This window comes from Corapipo altera, unplaced genomic scaffold (assembly GCF_003945725.1).
Source record: "Corapipo altera isolate COAL_440 unplaced genomic scaffold, ASM394572v1 48b, whole genome shotgun sequence".
Classification (NCBI taxonomy): Eukaryota; Metazoa; Chordata; class Aves; order Passeriformes; family Pipridae; genus Corapipo; species Corapipo altera.
Genome location: NW_020884884.1, coordinates 4,851,866 through 4,867,848, shown reverse-complemented (window position 1 = coordinate 4,867,848; position 15,983 = coordinate 4,851,866).

The window sequence follows — 15,983 nt, the reverse complement described above, 5'->3', positions numbered from 1 at the left end:
ATGTTTGCAACAATAAGTGTTTTGTAAAGTGAAACTGGTACTGTTTGCTGCTTTTCAAGGTATAAACAAAATTTTGTTATTACAAGGCTGATCATGAATTCCAGGCTAATTCCTTATTTGTGGCCTAGGGCTTAGATTAAAGGACTGGAAATAAGAACTCCTAAACCTTTCCTAACCTTGCAACCAACCAGATGATAGTCATTTCAACTTTCTGATTACCTAATGAGTTTAATGCTTTTGCTGCTTTGAAGCTTTAATATTTATAGATTGCTTTCTCTGGTTACATGGAAGATACTAAAGTAGTACGGCATGATTAGGGCTTTGTTGTTTTTCCTCTGTGTTGGTGTGTGTGGGGAGAAACATGAGGAAAGATGAACAAAATGTTCTCTCCTGCTTTTCCAAAACTAAGTATCTACACACCCAGACAGAAGTCCCTGTGTTTTGACAGCCGGTGATGTGGACAAAAACTTTTGGCTTCAGTCTGTTGCAAGCAGTTATAACTTGTAATACAGAGGCCAGGAGCTCCAGGGACCAGGAAATCCATTGCACTATTGCAAAATCCAGCTAAAAATATCATCTGGAGGGAAGATCTAGGCTACTATCAGTTTGGCAATGTTCAGTGCTTACTTTCCTTATTGGTACATCCGTTTACAGATGTGCAGTCCTCATACGTATATTCACCTTTTCATTCATTCTCCTAAGGCTGCTATCAAATTTTGCTTTTGAATACTCAGTTCACTTCTAAATTAGTAAATTTAAAAATCTTCTCCTGGCCTGTTTTAGAAAACCTCATCAACAAAATTAGGGCTATGAATTCCTGAACTGATATATTATAAAATTTTCCTTGAATAGTATGAGTTGAAACCATGGAATCACCATTGATCTCTATGACATATTCCTAATAACATAATTGGTATTCCTTGAGCAAAGTAATACGTCATGTCTTCTCCTTAGGTCTTGTTGTAGATGGTAAATCTGTGTGTGTACAGGCCCATGAGGATCTTGGGGCATGCTGGACTTTACCCTGTACCTTGATAAGAAGCACCTTCTACTCTTTTTCCAGCTTTTTCCCTGAGGTGAATGAATAAATAGCAGTATTGAAGATTGGTAGAGACAATGATTTATACTAAGCTGAAAATGTTTAATGAAACTGAATGGCAACAAACTTAATTTACAATAACTTTTCTACCTGAGACCATTAGAATTTGAAGTTGTTGATTAAAGGGATAGTTTTAAAAATCACTGGTTCCTGGTTTTGCAAAAGAAACTGGGTGATTTATGGGTAATGAAAAGAGTACAACTGTTTGCTAGTAGCAATAGAGTTTTGAAAACAAAATCTAACTCATGTTAAAAAATTCTCAAATCCAGAATGATGACTGTGTCTCACATCCATTTTTCTTGGTGGTTTTGGTTTCCCTGCCTCCTCCCCCTCAGCGGAGTACTGGTCTGGGTACAAGTCTCATTCACCCTGGCCATTGCCAAATTTCAATGTTTGCCCAGTGCCCCCAGCTGGAGACCCTGAGAATCACCCCGGGATTAAAATGTGTGATAATATTAATTTACCTAATTACTTAGTAACATTCTTCATCAGTTTGTAATGACACCAGTATAGTATTTTCATTTCTATAATAGATGCCATTCTTTTTTAAGTGTAGTTAAGATACTGAGTGACAATATTTTTTAAAAATCCTGTTATTTAAAATTCATTTCCTTAATGGACACTCTGAGTCAGAACCCCTGGTTCTAGAGATAAAAATAGTTATTTGCTAATTTTCAGTGCTATTAGGTCTTCAAAACCATTACAATTTAAAAGCGAATACACTGGAATCTATTCTTGAGACAGCAGTAGTTCTGCCTGCATATCTTTACTACTGCTAACAGTGACGCATGAAACAAACAAAAAAACCCCAACCTAATGATTTTATGACCCCAAACTAAGTGTACAAGAGCTGACACTCAGAAAAAGATTACTAGACTTCTGAAATGAACAAACAGAAAATGTAAATAATCTGAGAGTTGAAGCTGGAATAACTTTCTTCTCCTTCTTTTTTTGAGAATTTAGTATCATCGTATTTCTGGACTCTGTCAAAATAATTTGTGCACCACCGTGCCCACTTAGTAGGAATGCCCACACAGCAAATAGCAGTGTGGAATAGCAGTATTTTTATATAAGCTAGCTTGGTAGTGGGAACATCCCAGCGATGACAGCAAGAATCTCGGCACAGGCTAATTGATGCCACTGAGAGGACAAACTCTCCGTGCAGCCAGAGGACAGGCTGCTACTGGCATCTGAGGTAGCTCCTTTAAAGCCAACTTGGGTATCGTGCAGTTCCTCAGGTTAGGACATGTCACGTAGCTGCCTGCATTCCCTACTAAACAGCCCCACCAGTTCACACCAAAGGTCCACCCAGCCCAGTTTTCTTTCTACACCAGTGATCAAAAGCAGCTGTCCAAGGAAGAATAAAACAGGGCAAGTACGCTTCCCTGGGTGCTTTCCCACACTCCAACTATTTTCAGCTAGTGAGTCACACAAGCTTACCACGAATCTTTTAGGTAGTACCCTTCCATAAATCTTTCTGTCAAGTATTTGACCAGTTTCTCATCCACAGTACCAGCATCTGCAGTAACTTTTGGTGGCAAGTTCCTTAGGACCGTCATCATTTAGAAGAAGAAAACCATTCCTTTTTTTTTTTTTTTTTTTTACTCTATTCCCTTTTACTCGATTTGACAGGTCCTCATTCCTGAATTGGAAGAGTGAACACTTACCCAACCTCTCTGTGCCACATGATTTTATACTTTGCTGTATTGTTTCTTTTTCAGGAGAAAGAGCCCCACCATATCCAGCCATCTTTTTTTTTTTTTTTTGGTAGCCATTTTACATCCTTAATTATTCCTGTGAACTTTTTCTGTGAAAATTGTGACTTATTAAGTAGTTTAAGATAAAGTGACCGCAAGTAGACATAGTATTCAAAGTGAGTTATAGGCACGTATTAATACAGGGGCATCTTGATGTTCCCTGTCCCTTTCCCAATAACTCCAGCACTTAGGTTTGCTCTTTGGTGACTGCCAAGCATGAAGCCTGACAGAATGTCACTGTCTGCTGTAATCCCAAAATCTCCTTCCTGAGTAGCAATGGTAAACTAGAGCCCAACATTTTATATATGATGCCAGGATTGATATGCACTACCTTGTGTTTACTTGCATTGAATTTTATCTGCCATTTTACTTTCCAAACTTTAAATATAGATATTTATAAATACATGTAAATATACTCTTCCTGCCAATCTTCTGAAACTGCCTTTCTCCTGCCTATCCTTAGTAATTTTGTACCATCATCAACATTCTTGCTGCACTACTCGCCTTCTTACCAGATCATTTATGAAGATGTTGAGCTGTGCAGGTCCCAGTAAATGTTCCCATGGAATTCCAGTGAATGACCTACACCTGCTAGGAGAGTTCATCACTTACTCCTACTCTCTTTTCTACCCAAGTCTTTATACATGTATATGCCTTTTCCCTATTCATAGCTATTCAGTTTCTTTAAAAAAAATTTGGTGAGGGAATTTGCTGAAATCCCTTTGAGATGTCATAAAATGCATCTACTGAATCTCCCTGATCCATGTTTCTGCCAACTCTTTCCAAGAATGCCAGATGTGTCTAAAAGCCTGAATTTAATTTTACAAAATCCATTCTAACTCCCTTTAGGTAAACCGTATTTATCTAGGTACCTATTCATTCATGGCTCCTTTATTTTAACTACCATTTATTGACCTGTTCAGATTACAGGCCTATAGTTCCTTGGATTCTCCTGAAACATTTCATAAAGGTTGGTGACACATTTACCACACTCCAGCCCTCAGATACCAAGAAAGATTCAGTCAGAGTGACAGTTTTTTTGTTTGAACCTTTTGGTGAAAACTCAATTGGTTAGTGCTGATTCTTCTCTAAACAGTCTCTACAGTTTCAGACAGAACCTCTGCTTGTTTACTTCCCTTTGTCCTGTCCTGAAGAGCGTTCTGACTGAGGAATGACATCTATTTTTTCAGCTTTTCAGGTCTCCGAGTGTTCCCTTTGTACCCTGATCATCAGTTGTCACTCAATTTTCTAACAGATTAATTATTACTAATACATCTGAAGCATTATTTAGTATTTATTTCAGTTTCTTTAGCCACTATTCCCTCTGCTTGCCTCTGACAGGCTTCTGCCCTCGGTGCCATCTCCTGAATGGTATCTCCTCCTACAAGAGGATCTTCATCATCCTCAATCATTTTTGGAACTTTTAGAGTCTGTCAACTACTCCAATATTTTCTGTGGCATCAGAGTCATTATGTGGGAACACATCTAATTACCAGATTTTAATTCCTGCCATGCTGTGTGACTTACACCCAGAAACTACCCTATGCCTCAATTCCTCCATCTAAAAGACAGAGTTTAACAACCGATACCATTCTTTCTGCCATACTTTCATCACTTGCTTATGTGCACTGAGTCTTTTGAGCAAGTCTTGTGAAGATTCACAAACTGCTGAGTCACTAGAAAGCTACTGAAGAGAAGGGTAGATTTTCGTGCTATGCGATTGCCACTTACAGCTGAGTAAAATCATCCAAAAGACCAGTAATAAATGGTACTTCACTCAAACCCAGGATTACATTCAGTATTTTGGGATCTTTGTGGTTAGTTTTCGGGTGGTTGGGGTTTTTCTTAATGATTTGTTTGTTTGTTCGTTTGAGTTTGGGGTGGTTTTGTTTTGTTTATCTGTTTTACATCTTTTACCTTTGACAGCAATAGGGACATCATGAGTGTAGACAATCTATGAATTAAATACACATTAAAAGGTAAAAAAATCCTCTGAATAAAACAAATACAACTTCAGTTACCTGGCTTGTGGTAGGGTTACAGGCTATTTTCAAACCTGATTGGAAAACATAGATTTGACCAATTTACTTGACTCCAAAGGATTTATTTTACATGCAGAATTATGCACATGTGGAACTAAAATGGTTCAGTCAGAGTTTTCCCTGAGACCCAGAACACACTTTTCTGTTACAGAAGAGCATGCATGCCTTGGATGCCATCATCCAAACCACTACTGCAGTCATAATTCTCTATCTATTGACTATTGCTTGGTTAAGAGTTGAAATCAGAACAAGATAAATGGGGAAAATGTAAGTATACAATAGTCCTTCCACCAAATTAAATGCAACTACCTTTCACTGGCTAAGAACAGGGATCCTTTCTCACCTGGTTTGGATAAGCACACTCCTCTGACACTGGCATGGTGAGAACTCTTCCTCTTGTTTTAGTCTACTACAGCCATTGAAACTGAATCACGTAGTGCCTGTAACTCCCACATCTGTAGGTAGTCCCTGTGGTTTTATCACACATTCTCCAAGTCCTAAATCTGAAATACATGTGATGGTGTGAGGTCCTCCTTCCTCATGACTGTAGGAGAAGCCTTAGAAATACTTCTTGTGTATAGTAAGTTCAGAAACCAAGAGAAAATAAATTAAATTTGATTTCTATTCACATTTCATATTTAGAAACAAATGTTTTGCTTTGTTTTTTGTACATGTGAGAGTCTTTTTTAAACAGGATTTTTGAATGTCTGGGGTTGGCCATACCACATTTCCCTGTTGGCAGTGAAACTATCCATGGGCAGAGGAAAGGGTAACTAAGAAACCAGTTACCAGTGCTAATTCTGAAGGGTTTCATAATAAAGATAAAAATCCTTAAAATTAATAACAAGAGAAAGGAAAGAATAATTTTTAAAAAAAATTACCCACGTTTCAAGTAATATCATGCCCCTCTGCACCTAGAAAAAGCAACGTAAAGAACTCTGTGTTAGGTTTATCTGTTGTTGCTTTTATCTGAGTTTCTTCAACACATTTTTGACCCTCCTACCTTCTGTGCACTAACACTTCCTATCTTTCTAGAACTCGATACTCAAATGAAGAGAATGTTACAAAACTGGTTTATAGCACGCAGCAAAATAGTTCCCTTAAAGAGAAAGGAAACTATTCTACAGAAAGCTAAAGTAAATATTAAATTGCACAAATAGTTACTCAAAAGGAGGAAATGCTACCAAAACCTGGCCATGCAAACCCAATACACTTTCCATGGACAGCAATAAGCACACCAGAGAAGAAGGACATAGGACACAGACCATAGACAGAGGGTCATTTTCCGTCTCTTTCTAAAAATATAGTACCACCATTAAAAGACATTTTGTGGTTGGTGGTTTTTTTTTCAGGCACTTTAGGATTCGTTTAATTCTCTCATGATCCGAATTGCTTGCACAGTGCCTCACCAGCATTCGTGATTGTTGGAACAGTTGTGTTACAATTTTGTAAGGCACAGAAAAGATCATTCTGGACACTCCTAGCTCAGAAACAGCAATGCAAATATTATATCCTGGAAACTGGTTTCCCTCTGAAAGCTGACCTGTCACAAGCAAAAGCAGAAAAAACCAAATTCTTTCATAAATGACCCCTTCACTCTGAATATTCATGGACACTGAATGCACTATAAGATCCTATTCTCTTTACCAAGCCTCTAGTTCTGCCACTCACAGACATTTAATCAGTGTCCTAGCTGCTGAGATCCTATCCAGTTATGTCTGGCATTCTGGACTGCTCCTTAAGTAGTAAAGCATTAGCATATTACTCCTGTGCTTCAAATGAAAGAAGGATATGAATGCAAGGGCTGGACAAGATATCCTTCCAAAAAAACCCCTGATAATGTTGATAAAGAACCCTGAGTTTTAAAGAGGGACTTTGAGATTCACAGCCCACACTCTACCATGTGCCATCTACATAGTCATTGTGGAAAAACCATCTGAGTGTGAATTTATTAAACAAGTCTTCTAAATAAACACACAGCTCCTATGGCATAGCTCCACACCCCTATCTGGATGTGTTCAAGGCCAGGTTGGCTGAGGCCTTCATCAACCTGATCTAGTGGAAGGCGTCCCAGCCCATGGTGGGGGGTCAGAATGAGATGGTCTTTAAGGTCTGTTCCAACCCAAACCATTATATAGTTCCATGAAATGTTTCTGTTCTTAGAATGAATGCCACATTAGATTCTAATGGTCAGACAGGCAGGCAGATTCCCACTCAGAGTAGTGGGAGCTATGAGCTCTAGAGCTATGAGTCTGTGCAACTCCGCAGAATGAAAATGTAAGTGGTGAATCCTGATGTTTGTGCATGGGCAGCTGAACAGAAATTTAGGGTTAGGCAGCAAAGAGTTGGAATTATGGCTTAAATCCTTTTGGGGATTTAAGTGCCACTAAGGTGCTTTAGTGCTTGGAATAAAATTCAAGCACTAAGGAGTATTTCTAAGTATGGATAAGCATATGCATTAGTAAGGGAACAGAAGTTAATGCCCAGTTTCCTTTAAAATGAATTCTGTCTAAAATACTCAGTTAATGTTTTTAGGTCACCCTAGTAACATGATCAACATTAACATAGTAGCATCTTATATGGAAAGACAGATCACTCCAACCTCATGAAAAGGTAATTCTACTTCTATGACTCATGGTAATAAATCCACACTTGTGGAGTGAAATGGACAGTCACCAACCATCCTGAGCTCCCAATGATGTCAGGTTAGCTGGCTATTCAGTATATGTAAATTTGGAAAAAACAAACCCTGAACCCACAGTACATGTCATACTTAAATTTATAATCCCCAAAAGTTCAGCCTGTTCTGAGCAATTAACACAAAATTACTGCCAGAGCTGTGATCTATTAGAATAAATAACCCTTTAAAAAGATACAGATGTTAAATGTGTGTGCGCCTTGGAGAGTCATGTTAAACATTTAAAAATAACCTCAGTGATTATTGGTGCATTTAGATTTTATAAGATCTAGGACTGGCAGAAGACTCTGTGGTTCTTGTTCTGTACCATACCACATGTGTGATCTGGATTAAATTTCAGAGGGAGGTCTCTTTTTGTCCCTTCCAGACTTTTACTTAGTAAGAGTGCAGCGAGCTAAATTCAGAAGCAGGGTAGGCATATGCATTTCCAAAAACTGTGTGAGTCAAATTTAGCAGTGGTATAAACTATAATGCTGGTGTCCAAGAGAAGTAAATTATTGACTTAGTGGTTATTCTTCAGAGCATGTAAGATGAGAATTGACTTACAGATGATATAAACTGTTCACAGATAGGTGATGAGCAGAGTGACCTGCTCAAAATTAACATGTACAGGTTTATAAAATGAATACATTTATTATCAGTATTACCTGTATACTTATACCTTACGGCAAAAAGCAACAATATCAATGGCAGTAGCAGATTCAGTAACCAGCATTGTGACAGTGGGTTTTAAGTTTTCCTTTCAAGCTCTCGATTATATGCATCTACCCTCTTCACCAGGTAAACTACAGTTTGAAGCTAAAAAGCAAATTCTGTCTCATCCCAACAGTGTCACAAAAACTGTTCTGGCAGAGAAAGCTGAAGGTCAAGAGGGAAATAAAGCATTTCTCTTGCATTGTCTTTCTAAATAAGCAGAACTTGCAAGTGTTACAGTAAAGGGTAAGAGAAGTGAGAAAACTAGAGTTTCCCCTCGCTGGCTCTTTTTCAGTCCTAGCCCCTTCGTATCCATCCCTCCTACTCTGGGTCCCAGCCTCCCTACTCAAAACACAAATCACCAACGCATCTATCAAACAGTTCTCTTTCCTGCAGCTCCCAAGACTCACAACTCAACTCAGTGTGTAACTAGTTCCTTCAAACTCAGCCACATTTACCACCAGCCTGTGGTGACATGGATAACTAACAAGAGTTTAAGATTTAATAGTTCTCCCCAAATATGTAGGTTATCTTCCCTCATTTCTTCCTTCAACGCATATCCAGTACACTTGTTTTGCATGCTTGATGACTGCTGAATTAGCTCCAGTTACTGCATTTTATGATATCCTCCTGTTTTAGGAATAATTTACACACAATAAGAAACTTACATCACGATGTAAGTCATTGTTAAACTTGCCTCAGTCTGCATTGTCATAAACGCTGCTTAGAAACCACAGATAAATTTGTGGCTTTCTTATGCCACCAAACAGCAGACAAATACAAAGTAATGGACCATTCTTTGAAGTGCTAAAATATTGTCTAGAAAAAAACAGACATGGTACAAAGAATTGTTTCAATTCCTGATTTATGAGTGGGGGCAAGGGAGGTTTGATCACAAGGTAGTTTTCCCATTTTAAAGGGGTAGGGATCCCAGCCCATGAAGCTTGCTGGGAGATTTATAGTATTCCACAAATTCTCATTCAGTGAAACATTTCATTACTAAGAGTGAAAACTCTTATGTTTTTAAATAGAACAAAAATCCCTTAGGGAAAAAAAAAAAGTAATGAGCAGAAGAGTCTCTTCTAAACTTTTGGCACTAAAAACGCTATTGCTGTTGTTTTACAACACCAGTTTTAGCCATCAGGAAACTCTAACTGCTACGTAACTGTTCCCACTGGACAGGAGCAAACAAACACTTGTAATGTAAGGCTCTGCAAGGAGCAAGCAGCCCATTGAGATTGAGTTCAGCTTTTTAAGCCTTGGACCAGACAGAAAGCTTCTGTTACCTCATCTTTCATCAATCTGTTAAGAAACAAACCAGAGCAAAGTTATGCCCTTCAGTCTTTCAAACAAATTCTGACCAATCTGTTCTTTAATTGGAGCATCCATGGTTTCATTCATCTCCCAGAGGAAGGTGCAATTTTCTTGCTAATATATTTCAGAAACTTTCTCTTGACTGTAAGTTTTTAGATGGTTACACAGAGCTAGAGAGCCAAAATCATAGATTTTGATCAGTGAACAGTTGGTTCACAGAATCATAGAATGGTTTGGGCAGGAAGGGACCTTAAAGACCATCTAGTTCCAACCCCCATGCCCTGGGCAGGGACACCTTCCACTAGACCAGGTTGCTCAAAGCCCCATCCAACCTGGCCTTGAACACTTCCAGGGATGGGCTATTGACCACTTCTCTGGGCAGTCTGTTCCAGTGTTTCACTGCCCTCATGCTAAAGAATTTCTTCCAAATATCTCATCTAATCCCATCTTCTTTCATAGAATCATCAGGGTCATAAGAGACCTTCAAGATCATCCGGTCCAACCGTCCACCCAGCACTACCACTCTAACTCTTAAACCACTAAACCATAGCACCTAGTCCCACACCCAGATGCCTCTTGAACACCTCCAAGGATGGTGACTTCACTACCTCCCTGGGCAACCTATTCCAATGCTCGACCACTCTAACAGTGAAATTTTTTTCTTAATATCTAATCTGAATCTTCCCTGTCTTAGTTTAAGGACCTTTCGTCTTGTACTCTCACTGCAGGCACAGCAGAAGAGAACAGCCCCCACCTCACCACTACCTCCTTTCAGGTAGTTGTAGGGAGTGATGAGGTTTCCCCCTGAGCCTCCTCTTCTGTAGGCTAAACAAACCTAGTTCCCTCAGCCATTCCTCATAAGACACGTTTTCTAGACCCTTCATGGGCCTTGTTGCCCTTCTCTGTACACACTCCAGCACTCCAATGTCCTTTTTAAAGTGAATAGCCCAAAACTGAACACAGTACTTGAGATGAAAGCCCCTTGTCCTATCATTACCTGTCCCTGTACAAAAGTCCTTCTCAAGCTCTCTGGTAGCCCCCTTTAGATACTGGAATGTGCAATGAGGTTTCCCCACAGCCTTCTCTTCTCCAGGCTGAACAACCCCAACTCTCTCAGCCTGTCTTCATAGGAGAGTTGCTCAAGTCGTCTGACCATCTTTGTGACCTCCTCTGGACTCACTCCAACAGGTCCATATCCTTCTTGTGCTGGGTACTCCAGAGCTGAATGTAGAACTCCAGGTGAGGTCTCAAAAGAGCAGAGTACAAGGGGACAATCACCTTCCTAGAGCCACTGGCCATGCTGCTTTTGATGCAACCCAATACACAGTTGGCTTCCTGGGCTGCAAGAGCACACTGCTGGATTGTACTGGCTTTTTGTCCACCAACACCCCCAAGTCCTTCTCCTCAGGGCTGCTCGCTCTCCATTCATACTCCCCAGCCTGTATTTGTGTTTGGGATTGCCCTGACCCAGGGGCAGGACCTTGCACTTGGCCTTGTTGAACTAACTCCCTGAGGTTTGCATGAGCCCACCTGTCAAGGTCCCTCTGGAAGGCATCCCTTCCCTCCAGCCTTTTGACTGCACCACACAACTTGGTGTCACCAGCAAACCTGCTGAGGGTGCAACCAATCCCACTGTCCATGTCAATGACAAAGGTGTTAAGCAGAGTCAGTCCCAATACTGGTCCCTGAGGAATGCCACTCATCTCCGCTTGGACACCAAGCCATTGACAGCAACTGTTTGAGTGCAGCTCTCCAGGCAATTCCTTTTCCACTGAGTGGTTCATTCACCAAAGCCATATCTCTCAAATTTAGTGGAAAGGATGTCATGCAGGACAGCATCAAATACCTTACACAAGTCCAGGTAGATGACATAGTTGCTCTTTTCTTGTCCATCATCACTGTAACCCTGTCGTAGAAGGCCACCAGATTTGCCAGGTGCAATTTACCCTTGGTGAAGCCATGTTGGCTGTTGCAAATCACCTTAATTTCCACGTGCTTCAGCACAATTTCCAGGGAGATCTGCTCCTCTGTGTTAGGAACTGAGATCACAATAACCAGCCTGTAGTTCCCTGGATCTTTCCTTTTCTACCTTCTTTTAAATGGGGTTATATTTCCCCTTTTCCACTCAGTGGGAATTTCACTGGACTGCCATGACTTCTCAAGTATAAGCCACTTCCTTCACCAGTTCCTTTAGGATTTGCAGATGCACCTCATCAGGTCTCATGAACTTGTGCACATTCAGGTTCCTTAGATGGTCTTGAACCTGATCTTCTCCTACAACGAGCAGTTCTTCGTTCTCCAAGTGCCTAAAAATCTGGATTCATTTTCCATAAAAACCTCAGAGGCAGACATTTCTTCATAAAAAGAGGCAAGAGGATTCTCTTTGACTCTACTGTCATGAATCTTCATTTACTTAATAGAGCAAAACATAGAACATTATTTTACCAGAGTAAAAAACAAGACAAATGATTGCAAACATCCCCTGCAGAGACATACCAGAAATATTTATTAGATGGAATGATTCTAGAAACTGAAATTTGGCTCTGGAGTTCATATCCTACAGTCCTGAGCTGGTAAAAATGGGAAATTGTGCCAAAAAGCTGTGAGACTATTTAAGGTAGAAGAAAATATATTCATCTGCGTTTTAAATAGGAACAGACATAAAGAGCAACATAATCTACAGACAAAAGTATGAGAGAAAAATATAAAAAGAGAAAAATTATTTCATGCCCGCTCAGAAATTAATATTCCCAGAAGATGTTTCTGAGAGATTTCCTTGAAGTACCATCACTTCTGATAAATCACAGGTCATAGTCTGTGGATGAAGACGGTTTCTTGCATCTCTTCTGGCTTTAAGGAAAACAGTCACCATCTACAGGAATAAAAATAATGACAGTATTAAGGACTGTGGACAATTAGAGGGAAAGAACAAAACCTGGAATAATTTCTTTTCATGGGCAACATGAGTTATGAAGATTTCTGCCCCCAGTAAGACAGACTTCATCACGAATGAAACTGATGCCTAATTTCAAGAGATTAAAAAAAAGGCAAAATTCAGTGCTTGCAACCTAGTCTTCTACTAGTCCTCTAACAGGTGATTTGGTTCTTGTACATAATTTGATTGCTCTAACCCAGAAATGCCCAGTTCATATGGAGACCTTTTAACTCATACGTATGCATAGCACTTCCACTGCTTCAACACAAACTGTGAGCATGCTATGAGTAGCACAACACTGAATCATAAAGCTGTGGGCTATTTCATTTCTAGTAAAGATAGTGAGAAAAAAGATAGAGCCCAAACGTAGGGTTTCTATTCACAGTCTCCTTCTACGAAATGTGGTATTTCCAGTATGTGTTTCTCAATCAAACCATTGCCAGATCAGCTCGTGTGAACAGCTCAAAGACAGTAACCAGACACTTGCTGTCTGCATAGTAGGCAACACCAAGCAGAAGCGAAACAAGCTTTCAAATGCACTTTACTCACAGCATCTCCATCCTTCTCCCCCACTGACTAAAGATAGGACAGCACATTAACACTTAATATCCAAGTGTAACTAGCCTTTCTGTTTCCTCTCCCATCCTCCAAACAACGAGCATGATTCTTTGAAACATTACGTGTTTTGCTTCCTAGATAACTCAGCACTGTGTCAGCAAATGCCAAGCACAAGTGCTGGCGCCAAAAAGATGCAGTTATTATGCATGGCTTGTGAGAGACCCTTACATATTTCTGGCGTTAAAATATAAGTCTGTCTTGCATCATCTGAATGTGATTCTAGTATTTTAGTTAATTTGAAACAGCATTGCATGTAGTACGCCATAAGGAGTTTGGTTCTTTAATGATGAGCCAACATTAAGCAGATACTCAGTCTAGCCACACCAAGGCTGCTGGAATTTCTATTGGAATGAGGATTATTCTCTTTTAACAGTGCTGGTTTTGGCTGCTTGCAGCAGGCTAGGCAGAATCATCAGAAACAGATCATTAAAGCTCGACACGTTCCCAAAAGTCAGAGAGTTGGGTAGGCTGGAAAGTGGTTTATACATTTTCTATTTTTATCCAATATAAAAATTTGGTTACTATGGCCCAAATCCCACAGCAGGTTGCCTTACAGCAGCCCAGGGACATGCCGATCCCCCTCATTGGTAGGGGGACCCTCCACTGGCAGGTCAGGAAGGGTTGGCCTGCAGGGCTGGAGCCTGGCCTGAGCTGTCCCTCAGTGCTTCACCAGGAAGAGGGGCCTGGATCATAGAGTCATAGAATCGCTTAGGCTGGAATGGACCTTAAAGTTCCAACTCCCCTGCTCTGGACAGGGACACCTCTCACTAGACCAGGTTGCTCCAAGCCCCATCCAACCTGGCCTTGAACACTTCCAGTGATGGGGCATCCACAGCTCTGGGCAACCTGTTCCAGTGCCTCACCACCCTCATAGTAAAGAACTTCCTCCTAAAATCTAAACTAAAACTACTCTCTTACTCTGAATCCATTCCTCCTTGTCCTGTCAGCACATGCTCTTGTAAAAAGCCTCTCTCTCTTTCTTGTTATTTCCCTTCAGGTACTGGAAGGCTGCAAATCGGTCGCCCCCAAGCTGTCTCTTTTCTAAGCTGAACAAACTCAGTTCTTTCAGCCTTTCCTCGTTTTAGTGGCCTCGTTTGGACTTGCTCCAACAGGTCAGTGTCCTTCCTGTGCTGGGAAAGACAGAGCTGGACAGAGCACTCCAGGTGGGGTCTCACCATAGTGTAGGAGAGGGACAGAATCACCTCCCTCGCCCGGCTGGCCACGCTGCTTTCGATGCAGCCCACGATCCGTGCCCAGTTCCTCACCGTAACCCCAAAACTCCAGCCTTGAACCGAAAGCCTTTCACTTTCCGCTGCCGCCGGGCCGGCCGGGCGTGCCGCCGCCAGGGGACACTGCGGGCACGGCTAGAGGACAGGGCGGACACGGCGGGACACGGGGAACCGAGCGGCCCGGCCCGGCCCCAGGGGGAAGGAGCCACCGCCTCTCCAGCAGCTCCCGCGGCCGCCGGGCCCGAGGAGAGGGCGGGCGTGGGAGGCGGTGCTGCCGGCCCACTCCCTTCCCTGCCCCGGGATACTCGGGCAGCGCTCGGCTGTGCTTCCTGGGAGGCTCTGGCTGGGCGGCCGGAGGCTGCTGACCAGGTCCTGCTGACCAGATCCTGCTGACCAGATCCTGCTGACCAGATCCTGCCCGATCAACGCTCGTGGGAGCGGGTGGGTGTCGGCGTGGACCGGGGAGCGCAGCAATGCGGGCTGCACGTCCCGGCGTGTAACTTCCAGGCATGTCGAACCCGCGCAGCACTATGGCACATACGGGGGACTTCCCCTGAGTTCAGCCAGCCCAGATCCAGTAAATGAAAATTCTGACCCTGCTAGTTATCTGGATGGAGAGTCCCTGTCGGCAATTTATAGACTGTATTTCATGACTAACGAAATATGGTCGCTGGGATTTTCTGAAGGCTTTCAGGTATAGCCCAGCAAGCTGTCTGTATGAGGGTGGAACATGAAGATGTCAGCAGTGACAGGCAGAGAAAAAGTCCATGTCCATTGAGCCTATTCCACTGCATGATAAGATACCAAGCATTTCAAATCATAGCTACACAGCTATTGCTATATACACACACTGAATGGAAGCAGTGGACCAGAGTTACAGGTACCTATCAAAGAACCCTGAGCTAACACCTTAAACGTGTGTCCTCAGAGCACTAGCTCAAATCCCCCAAGTGGGATGACCATTGTAGCAAACGCTGACTTTTACAGCATGAGGATTGCTACACACTGATCTCTCCAATTCACCTGACTGAAAATGCTGAGCAGTTGTGCAGTTTCCTCACCAGAGCTGTTCCAGCGTAGCCCTGAATGAAAAGAATCTGAATAACTAGCTCTGCTGCTCAGCAAAGCTAACTATCCCATCCTGCCAATTCATCTGCATTGTTTTCCATACATAGGTTTTTCATTTATTGTGGACTGCATTGTGGCACACACATTTGCTCTTGGGTTTATAGGTGCCTTCAGAGAGCAAACACACACAGCAATTTAAAAAAGTAAGCAACTCAGAAGAGAGTATGTGTAACAAATCACATAAGCTCTCTGCAGCCGCTTTAGTAGAAAGATTGGGAGGCAGCTCAAGGAATTAAACAATAATCTGGTCTGCTGGTTCTGATACAGAACTGGCAACTTCTGGTAAGAAGGCAGTAACAAACATCTCCAAGGTCATCTTGACAGGATTGCCCCCTCCCCCCACTTAAGCCATATTGTCTTTGAAATTATAACAAAAGGAGCCTGTAACTGCTTCTTAAAAGCAGACATGTAAACTCACTAACACAATGGTTAAATGGAAAAACATTACCCCAAATCATTCTCTCTTGGTT